Source organism: Neomonachus schauinslandi, chromosome 4, assembly GCF_002201575.2.
Source record: "Neomonachus schauinslandi chromosome 4, ASM220157v2, whole genome shotgun sequence".
Taxonomy (NCBI): Eukaryota; Metazoa; Chordata; class Mammalia; order Carnivora; family Phocidae; genus Neomonachus; species Neomonachus schauinslandi.
The window spans coordinates 2064848-2079714 of NC_058406.1; positions in this window are offsets into that span (position 1 = coordinate 2064848).

Genomic DNA, 14867 nt, shown 5'->3' on the forward strand with positions numbered 1-14867 from the left:
AAGTGAGGAGGGGGCTGGTTCTCAGAACAGAGTCCCCAGCTCCCCGTCCCTGTCCCCGGGATAGCCAGGACTTAGGATAAATGCACAGGAAGTGGGTGCTGCTCTGGAAGACGCTGGGGCTCCGGCACACGTGGACACCTGCTCTTGGTCCGTCTGGGACCGCAGCCTGGCCCTGGCTCGCAGTGTGGGGGACAGTGCTGGTCGTCAGCCCGGGCGCCCCGAGCCTCCTCTGTGGTGCCCCCACAGTGTGGGTGGGGCGTGGCCTCTCTGTCCTTGACGCTGTGTGTTCGGTGCTCCCGCCAGGGCTCGAGAGAAGACCTCTTTCCAACCTGATGCCCTCTCTCTGGGCTAGCCAATGTCTCCTGGGCCAGCCTGTGCCCCCGGGCCCTCCCAGTGGCCTGAGCCCCCCCAGAGCCCCGGCTTCCTCTGCCCAAGGTCTCAGCTGGTGGCTTCAAACAGCACTCGCGGCCTCACGGTCTCCTTGGGTCAGGAGTCTGGCTTGTTTCCCCCGGGGCCCCCACTCAGGGTCTCCCGGGCTGCTGAGTGTCATCTGGCCCAGGCCACTTCCAGACTCCGCTTGTTGGCAAAATTCAGTTCCTTGCCGCTGTCCGGCTGAGACGGAGGCTTCCTTAACGGCTGCTGGCGAGGGCCGCCGTTCTCAGCTCCTAGAGGCTGCCTGCCGTCTGCCCTGCCGTGCCTCCACAACCTGGCCGTGGGCTCCTCGAGGCCAGCCGGAGGATGTCTCCCGGACCTCTTTGAAGAGCTTACCTGATCAGGCCTGGCCCACCCGTATAGTCTCCCTGCTGATCAACTCAGAGTTGACTGGTTTGCAACCTAATCTCAGGGGCTGTCATCGCATTCACAGTACCTCTCAAGGAGAGGGGGGTGCAGGGCACGGGCCTGGAGTGGGAGTCTTGGGGCCACCTTGGGGGTCAGTTCCCACACCGGGTCCCCTGTGTGCCAGCCTGGGCCAGACTCCCAGACTCCTGGGGTCTCTCCCCTCAAATTCCTTTTTCCTTTGCTCCCCCCCTTTCGGCCTTTACAAACCCAGCACGATTAGGAAGACAGCTGAGCTGCCCCAGCTGCTGTGCACGGAGCTGGCCTGACCGGCGGGGACACCGTTGTGAGAGGCTGGGGAGGGGCCCAACTTCACCCAACACCCTGTGGGAGCGGGGTCTGAGAACCCTCCTCCTCCTGTCCTACTGTGTCCCTGGCTCTGTGTCCTTCCATCCCGTCCGCCTGTCCATCTACCTCCAGCCTCCTCCAAAAGCCTCACTGGAGGACAGGACCCCGGGGGGGCGACGGGGCTCCCCACCCCAGGCCTTCCCATCTTCAAGCATTCTGGGTGAAGAAGGCCCTCCGCTGCTGCCTCCAGCCAGAGCTCCCAACCTGGGCCCCTCTGCAGACCCCCTTCCCTACCTCTGTTTTCCTCCGTCGGCTCATGATGAGTGGTGGGCCCCTGCCCCTGTCCCCAGGCCCCCGGCCCCGGCTCTCCCTCTCTGGGGCACTGGGCTGGTCAGCGCACGCCCCGGTGGGCCTCGGGTAGAGCCTCCCTCTGCCCTGAGCCCTGCTGCTCCCAGGCCCCCAGGAGCCTGGAGGTGGTCGGGGAGGTGGCGAGAATGGACTGTCCTTCTGGCACCTCATGGTCTGTAAGCCCTTGTTGGGGGCTTGGAACTTGAGGGTGGCACGTCCAGGGTCACATGACTTACCTGTGTGTGACCGATGCCCTGCCTGTTCCCGCGAGGGTCCTGGCCCCGACCCCAAAGCAACATTGTGCCGCAGATGGTTCCGTTAGAATGGACATTCAGACTGCAGGAAGGGAGTCGTGGTGACCACCGCGAGCTCCCTGCCGGGCGGGCCACCAGTATGCAGGCCCCGGCCTGGAGCTGCCGAGGCCTCGGGGTCAGCACAGTGTGGCGGGCGGGGCCCAGCCGTCCTCCTTCTGGGCCACATCGCTGTTTGTAGGGGAGCGACACCCATGGGGACACGGCCAGTGTCAGCTCAGGTAGGGCTGGAGCACGTGGACTCTGCGTCCCCCACTCAGTCCCTGCGTTGGGCCACGCCTCGGCGGCTCGTTCCAGGAGGGAGGCTCCCTGCAGGTGGACCAGGAGGAGCAGACTCCTGGGGTGCTCCTCCTCTCCGTTCAGCCCTCTGGGGCGTCCCCGGTGGACCACCATGCTCTCGGCAGGAGGGAGTGGTGCTCCGCCCAGGGCGCTGGGGCCGCAGCACCCTCTCTTCCCTTCGGGGTGGCCCCGGCCTCACCTACGGAGGTCTCAAGGGCCCCGGGCCGGCCCCCCGGTGCTCAGGGGCGGTGTCTCCGGGGGAGCAGGGTGTGGCCCGGTTGTGGAGCAGACGCTGGCCCGGCGCGCCGCCTCCCGGGGTGCCTCTGTGGTGCGGTCCGACACATCGGTGGGCAAGCCGAGGCCTGCCTGGACTGTGATGAATAGGCATGAGGGATAAAGGGGCGGGCCGCCGGTTTTGTTGTTAGATGCAGTTGGTTGACAGAACGGAGGGAGAAGGAAAATGCCAGCAAATAGCCCACATGTCCCGGAGCATCCTCGGCTCCCGCCCCGCTAGCCACGGAGTCTCTCCGCCTGGCTGCACCCCGCCGCGCAGCCAGCCCTGCAGCCCTCGCCCCCCGGCCACCCAGACCCATGCCTCGTCCCACAGCACGCCAACTCCCTGGCGTGTGCAGGCCCCCGCGCACCCACCATGCTCTACGTCAGTGACCCCATGCAGCACTTCACCACGGTAGGTGTGGACCCATCTCCATCCTCCTTGGGGGGCCGTGCTGGGGCTTTCGCCAGGATGGAGGGCGAGGAGGGGCATTCTCTCGTCTGCCTCCCGGTCAGGTGTCTGCTGCCGGTTGGGGGCCACAATCCAGGGTAAGCTGAGGCGGGCAGATGGCAAGAGGGTTTGGGGCAGGTCCTGGGTGCAGGGGCAGATGCTTGCCCAACCTGCAGAGGTTTGGGATGAGCACCCACGGGCTGGGAGAGGAGGGTGGGTGGTTTTCAGTCAGGACTCGGTAGTTGCCTTGAGATGCGGGGGCTTCTGAGGCTCCCCAGCTTTGGGCTGGCGGCCCTGCCCTGCCCTGTCCCCGGCTGCCAGGAGCTTAGGGGACCCTGGAGGTCGTCCTTCCCCTGGGGCTTGGGCTATGAGGCTGCCCCGCCTGCTCCCAGGTCAAGAGCATCCTTTCCTGGGAATCTGCTCATTAGGTCTGGGCTCAAGGTCAAGGACTTGCAGCAAGCTGGCCTCGAGGTCTCACGGAGGGGCAGCGGCCTGGCAGAGGGGAAGGAAGGGACTGCAGCTTTTGCTTGGCCCCTGCAGCCTGGGTGTGGGGACCTGGGCTCATTTCCAGACTTGCCAGGTCCCTGGGGCCAGGCAGGCACCAGGCGGCTAATTGAGCAGGTGAAGGGCGGAGCCATTTTTCCTGCGAGGGAGGCAGGTAGAGTGGGGACCACTGGTACCCTGTGGGAGACCCAGCAGCGGGCAGAGGGACAGGACGGACAGCTGGACAGAGTGCAGGCGCCGCCGAGCTCCACGGGCAGAGGACAGGAGCCTGGGGGCGCGGCAGCCTCTGGAGCCCGCGTGCTCTCGGCAGTGTGTGTGGGCACACAGGTGTGCTTATGTGCGAGGGCGTGTGAGTGTGCACTTGAGAACGTGTGTGTGCGTGTGCTGTGTGCTGGGATAGGCACGTCTGTGTTTGTGCCTGTGGCCATGTGTCCCCAGCAAGGCCATGGAAAGAGAGAGAGGTGTGTGTGTGGCCCAGGAGGGGTGAGGGGTGTGGGTGACCCGTCTCCACCGCCCGGCTCCGGCCCCGGCTCCATGCGCTCACATGTGGAAACTCCGTGGCCTCTCCCTACCCCCGACATGAGCTTTTTGTCTGAAACCCAGTGTGGGCAACTGCTGGGCTGGGGAGGGGACATCTTTCCTCCCCGTCCCCCCTTCCGTCACTCACTCTGTCACCGACTCATTTCCCCGCGACAAGTGTCACTGGGCTCACGCCACGCAAGCAGCCTCCGACCCCCAGACTCTCCATGCAGGTGGCGTGGGAGCCAGGCGGGGCTGTGTCCCTGCCACCGGGGTTCTCACCCGAGGCAGAGCCAGGGTCCCCGGACCCTGGAGGCCAGCGTGCCTGCTTGGCCAGCTGAGGGGCCTGGGCACACGGGGTACACGGGGCCTCTGGTATAACTTTTCTCTCGGATAGGGCAGCTGTCACAGTAAGAAACGTCAGGCAGGGCTGAGCACGGCTGCGTGTGGCCTCCTTCCCGGGGTGCGGGGCCCTCCTTGGCACCGTGGAGGGAGCATCGCCTCCCCGCATGAGCGGTGGGCGGCAGAGGGCCGCTGGTGTCCACTCTGCAGCTCTGGCCCATGCCCCGGGACCAGCAGGGTCGGTGCGTCATCCCTCGGTTCTGTCGACCAAGGACAACTCCGTCAGCGAGTATCTGCCGAGCAGCCCGGGTGTGTCTGGGCCCAGGGCAGGTGGACGGCGCCCGAAGCCTCTGCCCCCAGGGGAGGTGGGCTGGGCTGGTCATGCTGATTTATAAAAGTGCCTACTTCCTGTTTCTGTCCCAGGAGACAGAAGCTTCCTGCTGCATGCAAACATCATAAAAGAGGAAGGGGCGTTTGCTCCAAACCACCTAAAACCCCAGCATGAGCAAATGCGGATGTACCGAGGAGCTCGTGTGGCCCCCTCCCTGGCTGCTGGGGCCCTTAGGGCCAGCCGGCCCCAGGGAAGGAGGGCGCAGCCCGGTTTCCTGCGTGGCCCGCGAGCACCGTGCTGTCCACGGCCCCTGCTCAGCTAGCCCTGCGCTGGGGTCAGCTCGGGGCGCTGGGGCACCCCCTTGCCCTGCGGTCTTAGCCGTACTCAGGGTCTGCTTCTCCGTCGAGGGCTGAGCAACCCTCGCCTTTGGTGGCTCCACGTACTGGGGGCATTTGGCCGGCACTGGGAGGGCTGGGGGCTCTGTCTGCGGCAGCTCCTCCCCGCTGCAGCCCGCTAGCCGCCCCCACTCAGGGGCCCTCTCACCTGGGGCCGCGCTGGACACAACCCAGAGCAGGCACCTGGGACTGACCTTTCCCGGTTGGAAATCTCGAGATTTCCCATTCGCTACTTTTTGGGGCCGTTTCACTATTTGGCAAAGCTTTAGAGTCTCAAGAGATAAGCAAGGTCAATGTTAGACCCCACTGGCTCTTTTCGTGCGTGTGTGTTGACTGGGGCCCAGGGCTGTCTGGGCTGCAGGATCATCGTGAGCCGGGTCATGGGCGTCTGGACCTGGCCTCTTCCCACCGTCCGCCAGTCTGTGGTGGGGGCTGGCAGGTGTGTGCTGGGAGAACGCCGGGCTCCTCTGTCCTGGAGCCGCACGGGCGGGCACAGCGCTTGGCGTCCCCCTGTGCCACGTGGGTCTGGTCACTCTCTGTTCTTGCAGACAGCGCAGCCTCTGGGCAGGAAGGGCCCCAGGTGGGAAAGGCCACCGGTGCATCAAGGAATAGTAGGAAGCGCCTCCTGTATCCAAGGCATGCGGGGGGAGGAGGGAGGAGAGGGCGCAGGGGTTCTGGGAGGAGCCCCTGCTGCAGTGCTTGGAGCAGGCCACGGGAGGGCAGGGCCGAGGCTGGGAGCCCCGAGGCCGCTGGATAGTCCCGCAGAGCCATGGCACCTTGGGCCAGGTGGGAGCCGGGGAGGCGCGAGCACGAGCGCCGGAGGTTGCCGGCCGGATTTGCTGGGGGGCTGGGGGCAGGGCAAAGGCGACCCCGGTTGGACCCAGGAGGCTGGGTGAAGGGAGTCGCCACCTGTTTATTCAGATGGGAAACTGTGGGAGGGGAGTTTGGGGTGAAGAGTGAGCTCAGCTGTGACTGCTGTGTGTGAGCTACTCACCAGCTGTGGCCGGGCTGAGCAGCTGGGGAGGAGGGGGAGTGTGAGCCAGGCTGGGGGAGTGGCTGCTCAGCGCTCGGGGCAGGTGTAGGCGGGGAGGCCTGGGTGGGGAGTCCCGGGTGGGGAGTCCCGGCTTGGGTGGGGGCTGCACGGGGGAAGAGTAACCAGATCGGAGACAGAGAGGCACCTCCCAAGAGACAAGAGGGGCCACCTGGGAGCCAGGAGAGGGTGCCACGGGGGACGGGAAGGGGGTGGCGGGGGCGGGCAGCGAGGTCAGGCCTCTGGGGACCAGGCGGGAGGGGCTCCTGTGGCTGGCTGGAGCTGAACCGGAGTGGCCGGGCGTCTGGGCTGCAGAATGGGCTGGCAGCCACAGATGTCCTCTCCCTGACCGGGGGCAGGGACAGCACAAGGCTCTGGGGGCCCCAGGCAGGGATGGACTATCCCAGAAGGGGAATACCAGAGCCTGCCCTGGGGGGACAGAGGGATCACCCCCAGTCGCCAGGCTTGCTGAGCTGACACTCCGCTTGCCCGGACTCCTGCCCCCTCGGCCAGACTCTCGGTCTGTCCCCGCAGTTCCAGGGCCAGCCGCCTGTCCACAGCCCCACCTCCACTTAGCAGCCCACACCGAGCTCCCACCTGCCCTGTAGGGGGGCCGCGTCCGGCCTCAGCAAGTGGAAAATCCGCTCTTCCTTGGCTTGGCCAAAACCTGGGAGCTGTTCTTGACCCTCCTTTCTGCAACACCCAGCGTCCCCTTTATTAGGAGCCCATCGGCGTGTCCTCAGGACGTGCCAGCCCCCTGCTCCAATCCACGGCCGACGTCACAGCCTTTGACTCAGGAGCCAGGGTCCCTTGGCTGAACCAACCCCCTCAGCCCTTCCTCGGGCTGCAGGCACTGCTCTCTAGTCTCCAGTCTGGAGGCTTCCCTGTGCCCTGCCCATCCCTCACTGCCCCCGCCCGGCTGTGTTTGTGTTCAGCCTGTTTTGAAGCCCAGAGCCCCCAACACACTCACTTGCTGGTTTGCTCGCCGCCATGCTGGCTCCCAGCACCCCGGATGGCGCCCGGGAAATGTGTGGGGAGGGGATGGGCTACCTCACCTGCCAGGAAGCTGTCAGGTAGCAGAGCTGGTGGGAGGGACTGGGGTTGGCCTGTCTGTCCACCCCGGAGCCTTGAATTGGGGAGGGAATGGGCGAACCAGCGGCCCTGAGCCCCTCACTGAGGAGGTGTATGACGGTTTCTCCATCCCTGGGTCCCGGTCATCGACGGGGGTGCACTCGTGACTCTCCCTCACCCTCCCTATCACCTTCATCACACTTTGTCACTGAGGAGAGCTGCGGCCCCCCGGGAGGTCTGGTGTGGGTGGGGCCTGATCAGCACCTGCAGAATGGACAGACAGGCGGACAAAGGAGACGGGCAAAGGAGGTCAGGGCAGATGCCTGGGCGGCAGGCAGGGGGATGAGAAGGCCGACTGTCCCCAGTGGTGCTCAAGTGCAAGGGGTACCCCATGAGCTGTGCCCCAGCTTTGCTCGAGGCCCTGGGCACCCTGGGAGGTGGGGCCTGGACGGGGCTGTGTCCTGGGGGTTAAAATAAAGACTGTGCTGCATCTGTGGGCCACCTGCCTGTGTCATGGGCAGCCCCGCAGGGGCCAGCAGGGCGCATCCCAGAGAACCACGGGGACCCTGCCTGGCCCCCGCCCCGGGCTGCGGCCCCCGTCTCACCGGTGTTGTGTGCAGGCAGGGACGTCCTGCAGACACATGCCTCGGCAGCTGCAGGAGCGGGCTTCTGGGGGCACGTTCCTCCGGCGCGAGGTGTGGAAAGTTCCACATGGCCCTGGCATAGGATTGGGCAAGGCCTTGCCTCAGCCCCGGGTGAGGACAGAGAGTAAGTGCATATTTTCAGGAGGAGAGGGTGCCTCCCCCCGGCACGAGTCCGGTCTTGTTGGCATTTCCACCCGTTTAATCACAGACTCCGGGAGATGCTGTGGGAAACACCGCGGGATGGAGGTCCTGCTCCGAGTGGGATGGGTTATCTCCCCCGAAGCCCAGACGTGCCAGTCACTCACCTCCGGGTGAGGTCGCACCCGAGCCCAGACATGCCTGCCAGAGAAGAGCAGGGGGCTTAGAGTTTCATACTCTACAAAAAAAAGTCTGGTCTCAGTATTCTCTGGGGAACTGGGGGACACGGGGGGCAGAGCAGACACCAGGCAGAGCCCTCCGAGATCAAAGGGGTGCCCGCAGCGGGGGGTAAAGGGGCTACAGTTCCGGGCTCAGAGATCCTTCCCCAGTACGGGAGAGAGTGACCCGCACCCCGATCAGGCGGTGCCGGATCCCGGGAGTAGAGCGCTCACCCCAGGAGGTGACGTCTGAGTGGGGCGCAGGGAACCCCCCGTCCATGGAGGTCTGGGCAGAGGGCTTAGCAGACTGTCGGGGGCTCCGGTGACCCCTCCCCGAGCCGGTCGCAGTGAAGACCCTTGCACCCACTCCTCCAGTCAGAACCATGCTGGTCCCATGAGGAAGCCGCTGTTCACCCATTTTCCACAAAGACAGGGACCACACAGCTAGGCCGTGGTGAAGCTGGGGCCCCAGTCCCCTGATTCCCTGGCCAAGCCCAGGGCCCCATGATGTGGTTCCCAACTGTGGAGCGCCCCGACCTGGGACAGGGTGGATCTGGGTGCCTTGCCAGATGGGCTCACCTCCAGCCCCAGCCCCTGGCCGGGAAGGGCAGCAGGGCCGGAAGCTTCCTGGGGACGTGGCTCTGTGCGGGGCCTGGAGGCTGGAGGGCAGAACCCGGCCGAGGGGATGAAGAAGGGGCCAGGGAAGCCGGGCAGCCCTACCACGGGCTGGAAGCCAGGACAGCTATCTGCCAAAGGCTGCAGGGTGTGGCCTTGTGCTGGGCCAGCAGCGGGCAGCTCGAGTGTGGGGTATACAGGGGCTGACCTTGGGGGGGAGCCACGAAGACCGTTCCTTCAGACTGTTCACTCGGGGCTGTGAAGGGAGACGTGTTTGCAAGGCCCTAGGGCCGCACGGGACACCCATGGTGCTGCGGGTTTGGGGAGCAGTGGACACAGCATGGTGCCAGGTCCCAGCAGGGCCTGGTGGGGAGGGAAAGAGGGAAGGAGGGAGGAGAGAGGACCCCGTGAAGCTTCTGGCCAGCTGTGTCACCACCTTCCACATCTGGGAAGGTCGTGGGTGGATTTTGCTCAGAGTTCCATTTGGGCCTCTCGGCTTTCTTGGGAAGGGCTTTGGAAATGTCCTCGGTCCCCCTTGTCATGAGCCTCAGGGGACGACGGATGGAGGACTCTGTTAGTACCAACCCGCCAGCCACGCCTCACTTTCTGGGCACTTGGGGGTCCCCTGCATGATCCTCGTGAGCCCGGCCAAGGTTACAAAGCAGAGGAGGGTTGCTCCCTGCACAGGGTTAGAGGGGGATGGGCTTTCGTGTCCAGGAAGAACTTCCTGCGGGTCAAGGGCGTAAGGAGCTGGACAGGTTCAGCCAGGTCAGCCAGGAAAGCCCTTTGCTGCAGGTTTATAAACCGGCAGGAACGGGGACGGCTGACCCGACCACCACGAGCTCGAACTGCTCGGGTCCACTTGTATGCGGACTTTTGTTTTATAAATACGGTGCAGCCCTGAGAAGGGTTTCCTCTTCTTGTGACTCCCTTGATGAGATTTCCTTTCCTCTAGCTTACTTTGCTGTGAGAACGTCGTCTATAACACCCACAGCATTCAGCATCTGTGTTAACTGACTTGACGTTATCGATAAGGCTTCCGGGCAATAGATTATCAGTAGTAGTTCAGTTTTGGGGGACCCAAAAGTTATACTTGGATTTTTGACTGCACGGGGTGTCCACGCCCCTAACCTGGTGTTGGTCAAGGTTCAACCGTATTTTAGAGGTTTACAGCCAGGGGAAAACGGACACCCCACGGGAGATGAACCCACAAGGGTGTGCAACCTGATGTCTGTTACTCTACCCAGAGAAGTGGTAGAGGAAGCCCCAGAGCACAGACCACAGGCAGGTGGAGAGCCCGGAAGCTTCTAGAAGGACGTGAGCCTTGAAAGGCTCTAGAGGTGGGAGGAGACAGTGTTCCGGGAAGGGACCAGCAAGAGCAAAAGCCCTGTGGTACGGACGGCAGTGTACAAAGGAGGCTGGGAACGGGGGGCCCTCGGGGGGACCCCATATCACCACCCGAAGGTGCAGGAGCTCTGTCTTGGGGATCTGTGTGTCCTCGTGGCAGGGACAAACATGCTTCCTGAACCAGAGTTTGAGCCCAGTGTCCCCGGCTGCCCCCGCTTGGCCCCGTGCAGGGACAGGGCAGGAGATGTCCTCCCTCCCCCCCCCAGTCCCCTCCACTAGTGAGTGAGAGCCTGGAACGGAGCCTTTGGGGACATACTAAGAGTCGCTGTAAATTTCAGTGGCAAGGTTTTCTGTCCCGTCCGGAGAGCACGTGGGACACACACCTGCATACACACCTGTTGCGGCCGCATGGTCACAGCCCACCTGTGCTCTTGCTTTTCCTGTCTCAATCGCCTGGAGTCGGCCAAAGGTGGCCACAGACACTGACACTGGGAAGTGAGCAGGGCGTGAGGAGGGAATCGGGGTGCAGGCTTTTAAAAACAATTTGTTTTCCATCTACATCCCAAAAACTCACTTGAGAGGGCTTATCAGTTTTAAATAAATAAACACATGAAGTAGGAATCTTCTACAACTGCAAAATCCAGCTCACAGTGAAGGGAGGGCCTGACCCAGTGTGGCCGGAGAAGTCCAGCTGCTGAGGACGGGTGACAGGGCAGAAGAGGGCGCAGGTGCAGAGGGGTGGCCTGGCCCCTGGGCAGGGCGGGCTGGCCGCACGCACTGTGGCCGCTCCTGCCGGGTACTCCTGGAAGGGCTGCAGCAGCTTTCAACCCCAAAGAGTGCCCAGGGCAAGGGCGGGTGCCGTGGTCCACATGTGCTTTGGGGTCCGATTGTGAGTTCCCGGGGCTGTTGCATTCAACCCAGAGTTTCTGAGCATCCCATCTGGGGCCGGGCGTGACCGGACGGTGGGAAGTGGCCTCTCTGGGGCACGGGGGTCTCCTGCTCGCCCCGTCCCTGTGCCTGGGGCTCAGCCCTGGCCTCTAAGCAACGGGGTGAGGGTCTGAGGCTGGCCGGGACTGCTTCGTCAGCTGCAGCCCTTTCCTCGTTGGGCTTTTGTGCAGACAAGGGGAGATGAGTGCAGCATGCACGGTGGGCTCCCTGGATCTGAGGGGTCTCCTGGGCAAGGGTCATTCCTCCTGATGGGAAGTCACAGGTTATAGCCTTTCTGGACCCTCCTGATCCCCACAGCCGACCTATGGCTTCACCCCTACTTTGCAGATGGGAAAGCTGAGGCCGAGGGAGGTGGATTGCCCGGCTGGGTCACATAGGTGACGCTGGGGCCTCTAGGACTCCTGGCCTCGGAGCCCTGCTCTGCTCTGCTGGGCCTGGGAAGTCCCTTCTGTTCCTCTCTTTTTGCCCCAGGACATGGTCCTCATGGGCAGTACTCATCCCGGACCTGGACACACAGAGAGGCCTGTAGGTGGGCAGTGGGTTGGCCAGGAAAGCCCATTGTTCTGGGATAGCCAACCCAGTCACCGTCTCCTGATCAGCTGCAGGGGCCCCCAACACTGGCTTGGCCAGCAAAGGGCACTGGGAGCTTGTGGGGCAGGGGCTGCGGGGCTGCGCTGAGCTCAGGTTGCTGGGCAGGAGGACCAGTGGGCAGGCCCGACCCTCTGCTTCCTTGGGGGGGGTGCAAGGTGTGGCTGGGGAGCTGGGGCCTCTGAACCCCCAACCCCTGGGCACGGGATGGATCGAAGCAGCAAGGTCTGGGGTTGGGGTTGAAAGCTGAGATGGGCCAGAGTGTCCCCCAGGCATGAACGCAGGCAGCTCTCCCCAGCTCACTGTCCCCAGCCGGGTGCTAGTCTCTGCGGCTGCCTGGGCTGGGAAGGCCCCCCAGTTGATCTGCAGAGGAGGGGAGGGCCCCAGGCTGGAGAGATGGTGACAAGGTGGGGTGGGCTGGAAGCTGGGACCGCTCCACCCCAGGGTGGTTCCCTTTGTCCTTTCCCTACTGGTCCTCGGGCAGCACCCTCCTTCCCTGGGACTCCGAGCCCTGACAGTCCAGCTCCTTTCGGGGAGGAGGTCAGGTGCTCAGACACAGTCCAGGTCATCCACCCAGGGGTGGGGCCTCCGCTCACCCTCATCCCGTCAGGTGGCCTTCTCCCTCTGCAGCCTGAGGTCTAAGCCCCTTGCCCCATCCCTGCGTGTGTTTTGAGCCCTGTCGTGCGAGCACATGTGTGCATGTGGCCCCCAGACCTACGCGTGCCCTTGCCTGAGCAGAAATGGGCCCCCCTGGGATCCTGGTCTGAGAGGTGCTGACCCTGGGAGCAAGCCCAGCTCCCTGTGGAGGCTGGACACCCTGCCTGCATCCTGAGGGCAGGTTGACCCTCTCTGCCCCCATCCAGTGTCCCTTCCAAGTTGGCAGGGAGCAGCAGAAAACATGTTTGTGGAACAAATGGACAGAGAGTGCCTTGGGGAGCCTGTCTCGTCTTGGTGGAGGGAGCTCCCAGGCCATGGGCCACCGACCCAGAGCGAGGAATGGCCTCCGGCCTCGCGGCAGGCCGGACTCATCCTCTGTCCCGGACCTGGAGGGGAGGCCACCCGCCGGCTCCTTCACTCCTGTCCGCTTGCTCGCAGCCCTCTTTGGGTTGGGCCCAGGAGCTCTGCACGCACATGTAGGCACATGTGGGCCGCCTGGGGCCGGGCATGTCCTAATTAGCCCACTCTCTTGGGAGTTCTGATTGAAAGCAAAACAAACCAAGAGTCTTGGGTTTGCCCGGGTTCCTCCTGCTGCCAAGTGGGTCTCACCCCAGCTTCCAGGGGCCTCTGGTCTGGAGGAGCTCTACCCCAGGCTTCTGTGTGGCTGCGTTGGGCCAGTTTGGGCAGCGAGATCAAAATGGGGGCAGGGGCTGGCCCCCCGCAGCGCTCCCCATCCTGACTTGGAAGGAATGCTAAGGGAGGGAAGGAGGGGCCTTTGGGGAGCCACACACAGAAGTTGCCACACAGCATGGACCAGGAGCCCCTGGGGGTGCAGGACCCTGAGAAGGACTCGCAGGGACGGCTGTCCCCAGCACAGCGGCCTGACACGGGGCCCTGTCCTTCACTCCTCTGGGGAGGGGGGAGCTCCCCAGACTCCTGGACCGCAAAGTGCCCCGGGGCCAGAGGCCAGAGGGAGGGTGTGCACCCTGCAGGGGCTGCTGGCTTGCTCTGTGGGCAGCCTGTTCGGGTGTTTGTGTGTGCCGAGCACTTCCTTCACATCTCCCCAGGGACCTGCCTGCTGGAAGCCTCCGGCTCCCTCCTGCCCTGTGACTGCCGGGCGCAGAGATGCTATCAGCCAGGCTCTTTTGGTTCAGTGACTAATTTCCTGGCACCCGCCTCAGATCGGTAAAGAATGTGGACAAGTTAAAATCTGAACAACGTTGTTGTCGTGGGCCTTCCTCTCATTTCTGCTGAGTGGGGGGGGGGGGGCCTTTGCCCTGCTGGCCCGGGCTGTCCTGTTGGGGATGGAGCGGGGAGGACAGACCTGAGCCCGGTGGGGCTGTCCTCACTGAGCCCCGGAGGAGGGAAGCCTCCTGCAGCCCCTGGGTAGCCCAGGGCCCCTATGGCCACAGGGAAGCCGCTCACTCTGTGGGGCCGTGGCTTGTCCCTGGAAGACAGAGGTCATGGGGACTTGACTCTGGCTGGGGAGCAGGCTGGCACCCCCGTCCTCCCCACCCCAGGACCCATGGGGCTCTCAGCCTGGTTGAGTGGGAGGACCGGGTTCATGCCCTGTCCACGTTCCTGGGCATGTGCACAGGGGAAGCCATCCTGCTGCCTGGCTCACCTTCCCTCCCTCCTTCCCTCCCTCCCTTCCTCCCTTCCTTCCTTCCTTCCTTCCTTCCTTTCTTCCTTCCTTCCTTCCTTCCTTCATCTGCTGGGCCACTCACTCAATGAGGAGCCTGGAATGAGAGTCCTCAGCACCCCCAGGAGGTGTGACCAGCAGCCTTGCCTATGATGGTGAGGCTGGGAGCTGGGATGATGCCCGAGCGCCTGGGGGCCGGACCCCCACCCGGCGCGAGCCACAGGTGTGATTTTGCATTTTCCAGTAGCCACATAGAAAAACAGTAAAAAGAAACCCGTGGAAATAATGTAATTAATAATTTACCCTTCTTATCGGAAATGATGCACATTTGGGTGCATGTTCAGCATGAAACGGAATGAGATCCTGCATTTTTATGTTTTTCTTGTGGCACCGGGTGTGTGGAGTCGGGGTGCCGTGCACCCCCCAGCATCGCCTCACTCGCCACGGCCATGCTCCATGTGCCCAAGTGGCCGGTGGCTGCATATTGGACGGGCCCACGCTTGGGATCCCGTGACAGCCCCTGTGGGGCCTGCAGTCCTGTCCGTCCAGAAACAGAGGCCAGAGGTGGGGGGACAGGGAAGCGCCCTCAGGATGCGAGAGCACGTGGGGGTCCCCCATCCGGCAGTGTGGAGTGGAAGGCTGGTTTCTCTTGCCCCTTTGTCATTTTGTTTTAAGTAGTTTTATTGAACCACATTTGCATAACACACAACTCACCTATTCGAAGTGTGCATTTCAGTGGTTTTGACCATATTCACGGCTCTGTGCTCCCATCAGCACTGTGAATCTTAGAGCACCTTCATCACACCCAAAGGAAGCCAGGCTCCCCTTAGCCGAGGCCCCAGCCCCACCCAGCCCCTGGACCCCACAGCAGGTCCCCACAGCAGGTACGCTTCTGTGGCTGGCTTTGTTCTCTGAGTAAGGCTGTGGTCCCCTTGGCTGTTTCGTTGCTCCTTAATGGGGGGTCAGCACTGTTTCCACCCACAGACCCAGAGTTTGTCCACTTGCCTGTCATGGTCGGTGGGTGCTGGGGCCTCCCCAGGGGACAGGTGAAGGCACAGGAAGTTAGGAAGGCGGTGGGGAGCCAGACCAGG